The sequence below is a fragment of the Stegodyphus dumicola genome, chromosome 10 (assembly GCF_044657685.1).
Source record: "Stegodyphus dumicola isolate Sdum_Otavi_A_Nest chromosome 10, ASM4465768v1".
Classification (NCBI taxonomy): Eukaryota; Metazoa; Arthropoda; class Arachnida; order Araneae; family Eresidae; genus Stegodyphus; species Stegodyphus dumicola.
Genome location: NC_140777.1, coordinates 61,860,272 through 61,872,759, shown reverse-complemented (window position 1 = coordinate 61,872,759; position 12,488 = coordinate 61,860,272). Strand labels below are relative to the sequence as shown.

The window sequence follows — 12,488 nt, the reverse complement described above, 5'->3', positions numbered from 1 at the left end:
CTTTGCATTCATAAATTATGCGTATTTTGTTTAATACTTATATGTATCATTCTTGGTTATTTAAATTTTATTTCCCTGTAGAAATCATATCCAGAATAAAGATATGATTTATAGCTTCTGATTTTTTCTATGAATAGTAGTGATTTGAAGTACTTTTTATTAGTGAATGCTTGAGGAGTTAAAAGAAAATTTCTAATTAAATGTGCATATAATTTACAAGGTATATTTTTAATTATTCAGTTTTATATGTATATGGATTTTAAATGTAATAAAATTGATTACATTTAATTATTAATTTAAAATTAATGAATGGTTAATTACAACATACGCTATGCGCACATTTTTAAAGTTGTAAAAATGTTGTTCGCGCGTTGACTACTGACAAGGTTTGCTGAAGGTTGGAGTCTATGTATTCCATAAAACCGGGCCTATGTTTGACCCTTGCGGTGCACCTTTCTGATAGCTCATTCTTATGTTAACCCCGTCTCTGGTGTAGGTGACGTGCCTATTCGTTAGGTAGCTGTCTATAATACGATAAAGATTTTGTGGGCATCTTAATTCTTTTAGCCTGGTCTTCAACCCCGGCCACCACAGCTGGTTGAATGCCGAAGCGACATCCAGCGAGATGACACAGGTATGAAGGCTATTCTCTCTATTTCTAAGGATTGTCTTCTGCAGTTGGTCGACCGCGTCGACCGTGCTTCTGCCTTTTCTGAACCCAAATTGGTTTTCATTTAGGAGTTTGTTGTGCTCAAGGTGGTAAGTGAGCCTTTGAGTGATGAGTTTGTCTAGCACTTTGCCCCAGGCAGAGAGTAGGCATATCGGCCTGTAGGCATTAGTTTTGTTCTTATCCTTCCCTTCTTTTGGGAAGAGTACGAGTTCTGCATTCTTCCATTCGTTCGGGAAGTGGCCCCTGTGGAGGCAGTTATTTAAAAGATCTTGGAAGCCTACTTCATTTGCTAGGCGTAGCTCTTCTACCGCGCCTATGGTTAGATTATCTAGACCTGGGGCTTTCTTTTTTTTAACCGCTGCCATAGTAGCTCTGATCTCGGCTATCGAGAAGGGGAGATCGTTTTCTGTGTCTGGCGGGATTGTAGAATCCTGCCTTATCTCTTTGTGAATCTCATTATCTCCTGTGGTATCATCTTGCGGGAAGTGATAGGAGATTATTTCCGTGATTGCTTCTTCGAGGGTGGTCGTAAAGGAGCCATCTTCTCTTTCGATTCTACTTATTTTGAGGGGACCTGTTTTCTTGCCTTTGGCAATTTCGAAGAACGTACCGAACGGCGTGTTCATCGTTATTTGTTCCCAGAAATCGTCCCAGCATTGTCTTTTTGTGCGGTAAATTAGTTTTTTGTACCGCGCTGCGTATATTTTATACTTCTGTCTATAGTAAGCTCTGTCTTCGCTAGGCGCTCTTTGGAAACGTTTTCTTAATGCTCTGACAAGTTTTCTTAATTGGTGTATTTCTTCTGTCCACCATGGGGTATATCTTTCCCTTAAGGGGCCCGTACCCTTGCTCTTTCGTGTTTGTTCATATGTGTCTTGCAACAGTTTGGTAGCTTGAGCGATATGCCTGTCTATGTCTGCATTGCATGTTATCGTATCTGGATTATAACTTCGGAATATTCTTTGCCTAAATTCTAGCCAATCCGTTCGCTCTACATATACAGTCAAAAGTCGTTAATTCGGACACCCGTAATCCGGAATGATCTATAATCCAGACCTCAAAGCTACAAACTTTCTGCGCATGCGCACAGGCGTTTACGAGAGCGCGTAAGACCCTTCCGGCTGCGAATATGTTTGTGCGCATGCGTGTTTAATGTGTAACGGAGTTATACGCTAAGCTAAAGTTATCTAATTCAGTTAATGTTTCAGATTGCGTTGTTCCTTAATCTTCGAATTGGATCCGGCTTATTATTTTTTGCAGACTGTTAGAGCAATTTTATAAAAGTAAGCTTGAACTTTCGATTATGTCAAATAGAATTTCCAATATATATTTACTACAAAGCGAAAGTATGTTTGAAATCCGAAATCTGTTTATCAATTTCACGCTGCTCTGCGGCAGAGGGAGGGCAGAAACGTCATTATTAGATTATGATAGATTAGAAAGATTATGTCAAATAGAATTTTTGATATATATTTAATAATATGTAATTTGTATCTACAAAGCGAAAGTATGTTTTGAAATCCGAAATCTGTTTATCAATTTCACGCGGCGGATTGGAAGTTAATCTGTCAGCACTATCCTTATCTTCAGGGCAGATGTTTTTATTTTATTTAGTTTATAATTCCGTACTAAGTGTAGTATTTCATTTCGATGTACTCCGTCTTTGATATGATTTAAATCAAGTTCCTCGTCATTATAATTCGCTTCCGATAGTGAAGAAAGTGACCCAGAGGTTATTGAAAACGAAAACATTTCGATTGACAAATTAGTCGGTATTCTCAACACAGCAATTATAGGATTGGAACAGCGGAACTTTGTAACTAAACAAGAAATTATGTCTGTTTAATAGAATTAAAGAGAAAGTATTATCACATGAAACGAAGCAACTTACATTGAAGGAAATGTTTAATAAAGTAAACAAATAAATATTAAGCTTTTTCTTTTTGTAAATTTTGAACCCTTTAGATCATAATTGTTCTTTATTTCATAAATTACGGTTTCATATTTTTAATTTTGTAATTTCTGCATGCCATCTTACCAGATTTAAACTGATGATCTATAATCCGGAAAAATCGATAATCTGGAATCGCCGAAGTCCCGAGGAGTCCGGATTAACGACTTTTGACTGTATTCTTAAGCTCTTTTTGATATCCAGAGGACCTACACATATCTCAAAGAGGATATTATTGTGGTCGCTTCCGTTCTCGCTGTCATCTATTCTCCAGTTGGAAATTTGGAAATTTTCATGTCTCTGCTTAAGCAAGGTGAGGTCGACCCAGGAGTTGCCCCTGCAAAGGTTGGAGTGGTCTTATCGTCGTTTATTACTATGCATCCTGTGGCTGCGAGAAATTCGCAAACCTTTATGCCTCGGGGATCTGCGTGAGAGGGGCTCCATATGGGATGCTTTGCATTAAAGTCCCCACATATAATTGTTGTCAAATCATACTCCATAATTAGTTTTTGGAGTGTGGTGAGGAGTCCATCCAGTTCTTGGGAAGGTGGACCGTAGACTGAAACTATCAGAAACGGATTTGTAGTTTCTATTCGTAAAGCTACCACTAATGGATCGCTGTATATCTGGCATACCGGTAGTTTAGTATCTGTCACTATAATTGCTGCTTTTGCATTTTTTACGCTATGATACTTTCTGTATACTAAGGGGAGACCGTACATTTTATCTTTGACTATGTACGGCTCCTGTACGCATGCTATTTTGAATCTCGTATTATCCGTTAATTTTATCTTAAGATTCTCTGTAGCACTCCGGGAGTGCTGTAAGTTAATTTGTATTAAGTCACAGTCCATAGTTTGTTCGGCTTATTTGTCTGTTCAGTTCTCTAATATAGCATGGGCACTTTGAGCTTCGAGCGTCGGGGGTGGGACTATAACCCACATTAAATTTCTTGTTTGCTAGTAGACAGTTAACACATTGTCTTTCTTTTTGACTTCATTCTTTTATTTCGTGATCCTGTTCTCCACAGCCTGCGCAGACTCTCTGGCTTGTGCAGTTTTTAGCGCTGTGATTAAATCCCAGGCACTTCGTGCAACGGGAAACTTTAAGATATTCCTTTACACTGTGGCGAGACCACTTTATGTTCAGTTTTGGGTTATTTTGCAGCCTATTGAATGTGGCCGGGTCTACAGAGAGAACCCAATGTTGGCCATGTTTTGCATTTATTGAAAAAAAGTGCTTCTATTTCTGCCTCATTGAAGCCATCGTTTTGTTTCTTAATAAGTTTTACTACGGTATTCTTCTCTATGTCTTTATGTACATTATAGACTATGACTCGCGGATTACGCTTAGTCGGTAGCCTTGTTTTCATCATGTTTTTTGTTTTACTGTTCTCCTTTATGGCTTCATCCAGAATAGCAAGATCGTCTTGCTTCGCGACTTCTATCAGTATTCCTCCTTTACCTATCTTTTTAACATTTTTAACTCCTATCTTTAATTTCGTAGGGTTAATAAAGTTCACTAATTTAGTTTTTAGCTCCTCTGATGTACACTCCGTGTCTTGTTTGGGATACACTAATAGGATGTGTTCTTGGGCGGCATCTCTTTTTCTGGATATAGGTCGTCAGGACACTGCTCTGTTTCTTTTTGCTGATCTGGATCTGGACCTGACTGCATCCGCGAAGGTCTTTTTCTCAGATGCGATGAGTCCTTGGACGTAGTCCTCAAGATGTTGCGTCTGCTCGACTTGGCCTTCCCGCTGTGCTGTCCTCAGGTTCTGTTTTGTAACTAAGTTGAGAAGTCCTAAGAACTCATCTCTGATTTTATGTGCAATCTTTTTGGAGACGGGCTCTTTAGCCAAAATTCCCTCTAGGTTAATTAGGCAGTTATGCGCCTCTTTCATCGTGGATAGAGTTGTAGAATCATCTGATGTTGTATCTTCATGACCTGACTGTGAATCTGACCTAATTGTTTGTGGAGTTGCTACCGACGGCAATCCGCTGTCAGGACCTTCTGGTCTGCTTAACTCCGTGTTTGGATCCAGATCCGACTGCACTTCGCTGTCGGGACCTTCCGGTCTTTTTGAATGATTCTCAGAGGGCCCTCCGGCTTCTCTTTTGGAATCTTTGGATCGCGTTTTTCCCGTCATCGTACCTTGTACTTGTACTTCGTACAAGGGGTGTAGGGATTGTGACCTAGCTCTAAGGGACTACCACATGAACCGTTAATGGGCCCAACTTATGTGGTAGCTGCTGTTCACAGAACCGGTACCCTGGGTTCTCACCGGAACTGCTACTTAGCGGGTGGAGTTGCTTTAGACCCTCTTGTGAGGGAGCCCCCAGACCAACTCCACACGTCCAACTCCACACGGGTTGCGACCAGCAAATGACCGCTAGTTGACCACGTTTAAACCCAGATAGTACTGGACGGCATCCGACGTTTTTTCTGAGATGGGCCAACTAACTCGCTCTGAATCTCACAAGGCTCTCGCGCATGCAAAAAACAAAAGACTACTGATATGAATCGCATTCCCCCTGGGGGTATTCATGCTTAAGCAAGCAGTGAAAAATAATGTATGTATTGTGCCCGAAGTATTTATAATCATGTATTGCGATTGGGCAGGAGTTTTTCACAATGAGTAAAAGTAATGGAGCAAAATGCTGCTATACGTATTATTGAAGAGTTTTTTGCATGCGCGAGAGCCTTGTGAGATTCAGAGCGAGTTAGTTGGCCCATCTCAGAAAAAACGTCGGATGCCGTCCAGTACTATCTGGGTTTAAACGTGGTCAACTAGCGGTCATTTGCTGGTCGCATCCCGTGTGGAGTTGGACCTTGTCGTGGTCTGGGGGCTCCCTCACAAGAGGGTCTAAAGCAACTCCACCCGCTAAGTAGCAGTTCCGGTGAGAACCCAGGGTACCGGTTCTGTGAACAGCAGCTACCACATAAGTTGGGCCCATTAACGGTTCATGTGGTAGTCCCTTAGAGCTAGGTCACAATCCCTACACCCCTTGTACGAAGTACGATATATTTAAACTGAAAGTAAAAAAAAAAAATTTAAAGGGCTTTGTTAATTCTCTTTCAAATTTTGCATTTTAGATGTGTATTTACTTAAAATTTTCATTTTATTATTGGAATATCATTAAAGTATTAAAGCACAGATTTTAGATCAGACATAATCGTAAAGGGAATTAGAATCTGTTAACTGTAAGGTTTTTGGATTCAGATTCTACAGGTGAGGGAAAAGACAAGAAATATAACTATGTAACTGTCAGCAAAAATACTCATCATATATAAATTACAAATGTAAGATTAATAAAATGCATGCTTTGTAAGCTTAAATGTTCAATTAGATAATCTTTTTTTTTATAATACAAGGTCATCATTTGCCTACATGTTGACTTTTGAATGAGAACGACTTCAAGGGTTTTTCATACCTAAATTTGGTCAAAATACAGCCAGATTTCTTTTTCTAATAAAAGGGGGGAAAAATCGCAGGTTGCATTTGGATGAGGGATTTTTTTTTCACTTTGAGGATTCGGAAACATTTCATTTAAAAGCTGCTTTGTATGGTCCAAAAATAAAATTGGAGGTTTGTGTTCAATTTAAAATTGAATGAAATAACTTTTGGTTATTTACAATATCCTTTTACCATCTTTTATGAAGAACTTTGATGTTTCTTTCTATTTTATAGCATTACTTTGTTGGTTTTGAGAAAGTATATACAGTTTACTGTTACCTTTTGTGCTATGCACAAATGGAAAGCAGGGTTCGTAGCGGTCCTTACAAATGCTTATAAGTCCTTATATTTGAAAATAGAATATAAAGGCCCTTATAGGTGCTTACGTTTTCTTTAAAGCCCTTATTTTTTTGTTTTTAGTGCTTATTTTTTGCTTTTAGTCTTTTTTTTTTTAATCCTTTTTTTTTAATGAACGCGCATTTTTTCCCCGTACCAAAGCCGAAACTAAATAAACAACTTTTCTTCCTTATATGCAACGTCAGATGGTATACTCCCGGAAATTGCTTTTCCCCCTTTTCTTTGCATTAACGTAACCTATGGTGCGTGCGAGAGTACAGACAGGTGCACGTCGTTCTATTGGTCAAAGAATTGCGAAAACGGTAGAAAATTCCGGTCCATTCGGTATTCTTTTCCTCCCACCCAAATATTACACACATTTGAATTTCTATCAAGATTTTAATAATTTGCATTCTCGTTCCACATGGTCAGTTCATATTTGTGTTTATTATGATCATTATGCTTATATTATGAGCATATGCACGAATATTTATAATAATATAGTTGCAGTAACTGCTGAAGTATAGATAAACTTCCAAAAATGGGTGTGTTTTTACACAGATTAGCTTTCTAAGGAATAATATTTGGAATGGCTTAAATAAAAGGAAAGTAATCGAATAGTCAAAATAATTTCCCCCCCCCCCCCAATACATTATGCAGTACGGAGGTTGGGAGGTTCTCCCCTTTCTCCGCAAAATCTCTAATATTGAAGCAGCGGACTTTTCTTTTTTGTCACTGTCCAATCTGGATTGAATAGGACTAAAAGTTTTTGCGGTCTACCCAACCCAAGCGAAGATTGATTCTATTCCGGAAATTTAACGCAGTTTGTTGAAAATTAGAATCAGAAACACCCCACATTAGTAAGTTTCTTTCTTTTCCTTTATTTAGTTCTTTTATTCTCCAAATACCGGCAGCTGGTGATTCCGATTGCATAATATCATATGTGGAAGAATTACGCCGCACTTATTGCTCAATAACGTTTGCGGTATTTTGCAGAGATAATTAATTTTGATGTTCAGTCTGAGATTTGTTTTTTAACACTGAAAAGAGTTTTACTGTGCTATCTAAGCATAATATTTCTTAGTTTTGTTGGTCTATGTTTATATGATGCACATATCGAAATGTCAAAATCATTTATTTAGCTGAGAAATCTAAAGAACGGCTGCAATCTCCTCCACTCCTCTTTTTCCAGTTACTATCTGGAATATTCCGCAATTTCCGAGTGTGCGGGTTAGTTGAGCTTTTACTGTTAAAGGATGACTGCATGAAGCAATTTCCCGTCTTCTGAATTCAGAAATGTGCCTCTTTTTTACTTAAATTACTTTGCTTGGAATATATGTTAAGGGAAAACTGTTATGCAATGAAAATTTAGAAAATGTTCAGAATTTTGATTTAAGTTAAATTATTTAAATATTAATATGAGTGGAAAAATAAATTGCATTTATTATTAGGTGCCAAACGAATACAATTAATATGGCTTATTATTATTTATTTTCTATATTTTGAACTGAAATTTCATCATTAAATCTTTTAATATAGTTTAGTACTGCATAGTTTTTTTTTCCCTCTCTTTGTAAACTAATTCTGTAAATTGAACTGTCATTTAAAATTTAAAAAAAAAGTTAATTGTTTTCCATGGTTGAGGTAATGCTCATTCTCTTAATAAATATTGCATTGCTCATATTTTAAATTACAAGTCTAATTTTTCTTTAAGGTTATGCAGTTGTATATAATGTAATTAGACAGGTGCTTATTTTTTCCTTAAATGTGCTTGAAAAGTGCTTATAGGTGCTTGTTTTTTTAACTAAAATGTGGCTATGAACCCTGGAAAGTCTTTCTTCTAGTGCATGATTTGCAGAAAATTTAGATGCTTTAATGCAGGGGTAGGCAAATGACATCCTGTGGGCCAAATACAGCCTGCCGCTCATTTTTAATCTGGTCAGCAGAATTGCTTTTTTATGCGAAAAATAAATCAAATTATGTGCTATTTTGCACTAACCGATAGTTAAGTTAAAATGTTGTGAATAATGACTGTTAGTGTCACTGTTGTATTCTGTCATTTGTCATTGTTTTTAAAAGCTCTCCTGTCAGCGAATGTTTGTGCATTTTTTGCTATGCCAGTGTATTGACAGTTTTTCTGTAGCGGTGGACATGGTACAGTCAAAAGTCGTTAATCCGGACTCGTCGGGACTTCGGCGATTCCGGATTATAGATCATCAGTTTAAATCTGGTAAGATGGCATGCAGAAATTATAAAATTAAAAATATGAAACCGTAATTTTTGAAATAAAGAACAATGATCTAAAGGGTATCAAAATTTACAAAAAGAAAAAGCTTAATATTTATTTGTTTACTTTATAAAACATTTCTGTCAATTTAAGTTGCTTCCTTTCATGTGATAATACTTTCTCTTTAATTCTATTAAACAGACATAATTTCTTGTTTAGTTACAAAGTTCCGCTGTCCTATAATTGCTGTGTCGAGAATACCGACTAATTTGTCAATCGAAATTTTTTTCGTTTTCAATAACCTCTCTGTCACTTTCTTCACTATCGGAAGTGAATTATAATGACAAGGAACTTGATTTAAATCATATCAAAGACGGAGTACATCGAGATGAAATACTACATTTAGTAAGGAATTATAAGCCAAATAAAATAAAAATATCTGCCCTGAAGATAAGGATAGTGCTGACAGATCAACTTCCAGTTCATTGCGCGCTGCATCGTTTCCCTCCCCCTGCAGAGCAGGGTGAAATTGATAAACATATTTCGGAATGATTAGATAATCAAAGGATATGCCTTTATCCATTTTTTCTCCAAAGTCAATTTAGTCAATTTCACTTTCTGTTTAACGGACTTCGAAACATACTTTCACTTTGTAGATCCTTTACTTATTAGTAAATATATATCGGAAATTCTATTTGACATAATCGAAAGTTCAAGCTTACTTTTATAAAATTGTTCTAACACTCTGCAAAAAATAATAAGCCGGATCCAATTCGAAGATTAAGGAACAACGCAATCTGCAACATTAACTGAATTAGATAATTTTAGCTTAGCTTATACCGTCCGTTATACATTAAACACGCATTTGTAAACGTATTTTGCGCACGCACACACGCATATTCGCAGCCGTAAAGGAAGAGGCATGCACAGAAAGTTTGTAGCTTTGAGGTCCGGATTATAGATTATTCCGGATTATGGGTGTCCGAACTAACGATTTCTGACTGTATTGCCTATCAGGCTTTACTTACTGCTTCATTATCAAAACTTTGTTATGAGCAAAGCTAATTGCTAGATATTATTTCTTTTTATGTCTAACTGCAACAGGCTCCGATGTAGAATATATAGTCAATTACTATCAAGTAAAATACCATTTTAGATTCTTTCAACATTTAATACAGTTGTATTTACAGATGCACTGCTACAATCATATGAAAATTACTTATCTGCATGTCAAGAATAAGCCTAGTGTGACTTTCCTAAATTTTAAAACTTTAGAAATTCGAACATCGGAAATTTAAACACGGGGAACCTCATTTTCTAAATGTAGCAGATAAAAAAAAAAAAAAAAAACCTCCCTTTTATATGCAGCAAATTTCAGTTTATAACTCACCCTCCAAAGCAGAACCCGTTTCCATACACAAAAATTGTAAAAATTAACTTTAGAACAAGATGCCATCAAACACATGAAAGTTTTTTACTCAAATGTATTGTAATCGTGGTCACCTGTGCTATTGTGGCAGATGAAAATATATTCAAGAAAGTTGAGAAAACGCTAACACGATACTATTTGCAATGGAATCAGGCGAAATGTGTCACAACTGATGGTGGAAAAAATACATGTGAAATGGAAAAAAGATTAGTTGGACAAATTTTTAGACTTATGAAGATGCTAAATATTTAGTACCTCTGGTAATTCATTGCAGTATTCACTAGCAATCTATTTATGGGAAGTATCTTAATCTGTCATGCGTTTATTGAACCAGTTGTATCAGTAGTTAACTTCGCTTTTGTAGACTTGACTATCTCCAGTTTCGTGAATTTTTTTTACTGATCAAATCTGAATATCCTGACTTGCTTTTTATCATAGGCTTCATAGGTTTGATGGCTCAACAATGGGAAAGTTTGGCAGAAATTCTTTGAATTGAATAAAATCATAAATATATTTTTAAGTGAGAGAAATCATCCACAGCTTTTATTATCGACAGCAAATGGCTATGGAAATTAACATTTGTGACAGACATCATGGGATATCTCAACAAATTCAGTTTAAATTACAGGAAAAAATAGCGCTCCTATGTGAAAATTATTCTATCATCAAAGCATATCGCCAAAAATTTGCATTGTTTGAAATGCATATAACATTAAACAAATCTGACCATTTTCCATGCTGTAAAATATTTCAAATATTAGTGAAATCCCTTTCTGAAAAAAATTTGCACTGGATATTTTCTGAACTTATTCTGCAGTTACAACAGCATTTTTTAGATCTTGATGCAAGTGCAAAAGATACTGCCATTTTCGAAATGCATTTGACTGTGTAATTGAGGAGCTCATATTAGACTAACTGGAAGTGATTGATTTGCAAAATGATAGATTAAAAATCTAATTCAGAAAGAGATCTAATTCATTTTTGTAAATATCTTCGGAAGATAAATATTCTCAATTTAAATCATATAAATATGGGGATGAATATCCATATTTAGAAGGGCTTATCACTGCGAAAAGACTCTCAGAAATGAAGTATGTAAAATTGCAATTCAGATCATTATTAAGAGATGTGCATATGCAAACAACTTTAATGGTAGGACTACTACTCGTAATTTTGAACTCTAGTTCTGATGAAATATTATCTCAGAAAAAGCAGTCACATTCTTTGCATTAGAAATTTTAATCTATTTAATTTAATATGTAAGTCTTTTATTAATTTTTGTTAGTAAAATGTGTATAAATATTATGTGAAAGTATCATTTCATAATTTAAAAAATGAACTTTTTTTGCTGAGTACCCATTCATATTTTCATGTTTAGTACTTAACTTGAGCTGAAGAATTTTACAATGTGGCCATTTCCAAAAACGTTTGCTAACCTCTGCTTTAATGTATCGAAATTCTGTAGAAAATGAGTTTAATTTTCTGGCATGATTGATAACTTTAGTCTCTTATTCAAAGATGGCATGAATTGTCACAACTCTGCTATGTGTTTTCTTCATAATATAACTAAACAGCACCTGTAGGGTAAACAAGCTTTTCACTGCATTCACTGCAGAGTACCTGATTGCGAAAAATAAGGGTCGGACATAGCTGATCAATGGTTGGCTATTCTTCAAAATCAGCAAGATCAGCGCATGATGTTTAATGTCGTGAGCATTTCACCAATCATTGGGGGGGGGGGTAATTTGGGTTCCTCAAAATGCTCCATTGGCAGTTGTTAGAGAAATTATAATTACAGTTATACTGCTAAACAGGGGCTACAGAGGTGCTGTTGGCTTAAAGCAGTTCTGGTAGAAGTGGGTGGGATACCAAAATTTCATCATTGGTCATACAAGTATAGTCCCGCTACATTAACTGTACAGTTCCACATTTTGAATGCCCCCTTGTCACACACAGACTGTATGCTTACGAATATCCATGCTTTCTCTGGGATTCAAACCCTGGTCCATAAGTATAGCAGTCAGTGTCACTAACCACTATACTGGCTGGGTAGCAATGGATGAAACATTAGCAAGCTACAGCATTTTCAAAGACTATGCCGTGTTTTACTTTAAAAATTTTAAAAAATACTAGCAACTTGTGTCTAGGATGGCCATCTGCAGTAACTGATGATTTTTGTCAAGTAAACCAACTGATGCTTTCACCTAAAGCAGGGTTTCTTAAACTTTTTTCAGTCGCAACCTCTTTTTATCACCGAGATTTTTTCGCGACCCCCCAGGACCCCATAATATTTACGAAAATTTTGTGGGACCCCCATAAGCATTGCGCAAATCCGACACACACGCGTGTGAAATGTGAAACTGTCATTATGTGAAAATTTTAAATAAGTAACAGGTGAAATGACAGCGTCATGTGCAA

General features: G+C 36.3%; 1 protein-coding gene across 2 annotated transcripts in view; it reads left to right on the top strand.

Moving 5' to 3' along the window:
• The window catches only part of Atg12 (Autophagy-related 12), a 97,929-nt gene that overhangs the window by 13,333 nt on the left and 72,108 nt on the right, over positions 1-12,488 (top strand). The gene's annotated exons all lie outside the window — the stretch shown is intronic.